This window comes from Penaeus vannamei, chromosome 23 (assembly GCF_042767895.1).
Source record: "Penaeus vannamei isolate JL-2024 chromosome 23, ASM4276789v1, whole genome shotgun sequence".
Taxonomy (NCBI): Eukaryota; Metazoa; Arthropoda; class Malacostraca; order Decapoda; family Penaeidae; genus Penaeus; species Penaeus vannamei.
Genome location: NC_091571.1, coordinates 15235799 through 15240408, shown reverse-complemented (window position 1 = coordinate 15240408; position 4610 = coordinate 15235799).

Here is a 4610-nt window from a genome sequence, read left to right as displayed (position 1 = left end):
GCATGTCGTGCAGTGCGGAGACATTCATTTTCAGATCATTGTCGTTATCACAAATATTATCTTTTCTCTTTCCTATTATAATATTATTGTTATCATTATAATTGCCATTTTTATTACTGTTATAATTTTCTTCATTATTAGAATTATAATCATAACCATTATCATCTCTGCAACTATTATAATCACTTATCTTATTACTATCATTATTTTTATTATTATCACTATTATCATTACCATTATTATTACTATTATCATAATCATTATTACTATTATCATTATCACTGTCATCACTGTTATTATTGATATTATTATCATAACCATTATTATCATACTCTATTATCATTAATACCATTATTTCTATTTCCAATTACAATTACTAATTATGATTATCACTATCATAATAGTAATAATAATTATCATCATCATTATAATCATTATTATCATCATTCTCTATATCATAATTATCATCCTCATTATTTTATCATAATAGTTCTATTACTGTTATCATTCACCATTACCTATATTTCATAAATACTGACATCATCAATAATTACATCATCATTGTTAACATAGCTATTACAATTATCATATAGATAATTATCATGTTTATCATATACTATCATGATCATTATCATCACTACATGTTTTTTTTAATCATTTATACCGTCGTTATCATTTTTAATTTGGTTATATTGCTATCATTATATCAATCATTATCATGAACATTACAAGTATTATCATTAGATCGGGCTCTTTTGCTAGCGTTATAAATTTTACTGTTTCTACTATCATTAACTTTATTTAATATCCTTATCCTCATTGTTTTTTATCATTATCATTACTTTTATCATTATCATTACTATTAACTACTATAATTATCATTATATTAATCATTATGGTAAGCCATATAAATAGCCACACTGAAAAATCAAGTATCATATCATCAAAGTTGTCAATGCAGGTCAAAACACAGCTACGAAAGAAAAGGAGGATAGAAAATCGTCAGCCACTTACCAGTAAGAAAAAAAAAAAAAAAACATATTAGCTAAATTCTTAACCTTACCAAGAGTCGGAGAATTTATAATCACCTAAGATAGTCTATTCCAAAGGGTTCAAGAAGGATTTTTTTTTTATCTAGAAAGCCGAGATGTAGACGATCGAATTGCATTGAAGGGGATATGAATTACCTTGTATAGGACTGAAAGAGCCTCAGTATCCCTACGGTGCCCAGTGTCCAAATCTAAATTAGACAGAAGAAAATTTAATGAAATCAAAAGAACGATCAAGCAATCTTAAGTGTGACAAAGTAGCAGATAACCACACAGGAGAACAGTACTCTGAGACAGAATGAAACAAACGAAGCATCTACGAGTATGTTGTCAATTTCATAAATCTTCTTGCATTTGCGAATGAAGCCCGGGCCAATTCTTAATTTGCAATTCAAATGTAAGATCTGAATCAATGACAACAGCAAAGAGATTCAGACTATCCACCGCAGGTTTGGATGGTGAAGCAACTGCGTTCAACATGGACTAAAATTCATTGCCTTCGACTTGGGATTAAATTTCATGCCCTGCCGAGAAAACCACCACTGAAGTGTTATCAGGCTCACAGTCTACCAGTCAAAATACGTATGAGGATCTGTTTTTTTCTGATTTCTTTTGCCGACCATGATGAAAATCACACCCTTTTATCTAGACCCTAGCCAGATCTCTATGTTTTTATCTTCTTTTCTTTTCTTTCTTTCTTTAAATAGCCCTAAAACTTTTTGTGTTATAGTAAAGATTTTTTTTTCTCTTTTTTTTTTTTTTTTTTTTTTTTTTTGTGCTTGAGCACATGAAAACAGATTCATCCTAAATCTGAGGAATGGTGTAGATACTTTTTTCGATGTTTATTTTTGGGGAAGAGATCTGAATATTCAAAAGATTTTGCTGAAAGATGAAAATGACGAAATATGGTTCAGACATAAACAAAAGACAATACTCTATATGAAAGGCATATTCTCCTTTATTTGTTTATTTAAATTCTTCATTTATTGTAACGATTCCCATAATTTATAGAATATCCCGAAAAAATAAAGGTTGGTCTTCTATTATGTTATTTATTTATTTGTTTTTTTTCTATTCGCTACCTCACAATTGCCGATTTTCTAAGGTAAGGATAAAATCATATTTCAGTGGACATCGAAAAAAAATGCGGGTGAGCCTTAAAAATTCAGGGGAGATTCGGAAGGGCTGAGGCTCTTTGAAAATGCAAAACTCAAAATCAGCTAGGTGGAAGATTTGGGCCAAAAAATTAGACTATCCCCTTAAAACTTTATCTCCAATACCAATAAATTTCAAATTAAATCCTTGTAAATAACAGTCTCAGAAGCTGCACTAAAATCAAAGAAGCCTGGATTCATGATCTTTATATGCAGTCTGCATTTTTTGCCATGAGCATTGCATCAATGCAACCGAGTCCCTTTCTCAAATATATCAAAAGACGCTTAACCAGTAAACATTCAGAAACCCTTGTATAAAATTGGTGTAATTGGAATGACCATCTAGTAGGTGAAGACTGTAGTGGGCCTTTGAAAATAGGGTAACATTACCAAAGCGCAAGCACTCTGAAAATTACCCTTGACGAATTAAAAAGCGTAAGATTACAGCTAACTAATGAGCTAATTGACCATTTAGTCTATTGAAAAGCAAAGCAAGCGGGTTCTACTCCACCATATTCGTCTAATTCTGATAACAGACCTGAGACCTGAAAACAAACGAAAGTTTGGTAATGCGTGAAATGAATGAGGAATTTCAATATAATCTGATCTTAATATTGAATTAAAGCATTCCGCTAGCAAGGTAGCTTTCCAAGTCGGACAATATGGAACACTACCATCAGGATTCATTAAAGGAGGAATGGAGAACTCAAAACTAAACAGAATAATTTAAGGGTTGACAAACCATTAATGAGGCTTCTGAGGAAACTTTCAAATTCTGATATGCCCTACTTATAAACATTAGCTGCTATATTTGGCAACATATTCTTCCCAACAAAAACGAGAGCCATTGGCAGACCAGAGATTGTAGGCAGTAGGCTTGTACCATCATTCATTAAACCATGCCATATCATGTACAGTAGAGTCATCAGTTAAGAGTTTTACTGGGTACAAACGTCGTTATGATGTCCAACAATGATAATTTCAGAACATTAACAGAACAAGGAGCATTGTGAATATCTACCAAAACAATGCCATCGAAAGCATGGTAGACATCCCAATTAATTCTAGACTCTAAAAAGACTTGTTTAGTTAGGGTAAAATCTGGTTTTGGAAAGTTCAGCTAGATCTTCAAAGCTAGATTACGATGGTCAGGAAGAACCAACTCCCCCAGTGGACTCTATATTAATTATCCATCTCACATGTTACTAGAAGAGCCCTTATATTACCACACCTGGAAAATCTAAGGCAGAAATGCCATTCCTGTCTGATGGGGACACGTAAATCAGCCAGACTCGGTGGTGAGTTTTAAAATCACCTATGAAAATAAAACATGATGTCATACCATTCTCTTGAATGGAAATGCGTGAACTCAGTAAACAATCATAAATGCTGTCATCGGGATTGGGACAACCACATTCATACGAGTAGCATTAAAACCAACTCAAGAATATGATATCAAATCTAATTAAATATCTAAACGTTCATTCAAATTGCCATGGAGTCCACGGATATTACTAAAAAGTATGTTCGCATACTTTGAACTGTTAGGCCCAGGATTTTACTCAACATCACCCGACAACAATGATTCCTCATAATATCAAGATCATGCATTTTAAAAGAACGTATTTATCAAAACCCCAGAGATTCTTAGCAACCCCTCACTACTGAAGGCCTGCTGGTTTTGCCTTCTTTTCTATTAATATTATCGTTTTATTTTCATCCTTCTTATTTGTATTTTCATTATTACTGTTATTATTATCATTGTTGTTGCTGTTATGATTATCATTAGTATCATTAATAGTAGTATTGCTATCATCATTATCTATTTTTGTTGTTATTATTATAATCATTACCAATAGCAGTAGTTGTGTAACTTGCATCTTTATATCATTATCTAATTTTATTTTGATTAGCATTATCATTACTATTATCACAATATCACCATTACCATAATCATATCATTTTCATTACCACGATCATCATATCATTAGCATTACTATTATCATTATATCATCATTTCTATTATTATATCATTATCTGCTTCGTTATGATAACTATCATTACTATAATCCTTATAATTATCATCATTATTACAATTATCTTATTCATCATTTTAGTATTGTTGTTGTTATCATCGATATCATTTTAATCTTACTAACCTCATTATGATCATTATTTTAAGTATTAATGTCATTGTTACTAGTATTAACATTAATATAATTTTAATATCAATTAATATATTCATCATTCTCAGCATTAATTGGTCATCATTTTGTTATTATCTATAGTACTGTTTTAGTTTACTGTTACTATTATTAACACTGTTGTTTTATTATGATTTTTGTCATTCTAACTAGAGTATTATCATTAATGCTGTAAAAAAGGTAAATCAATATTTACAGGTAAT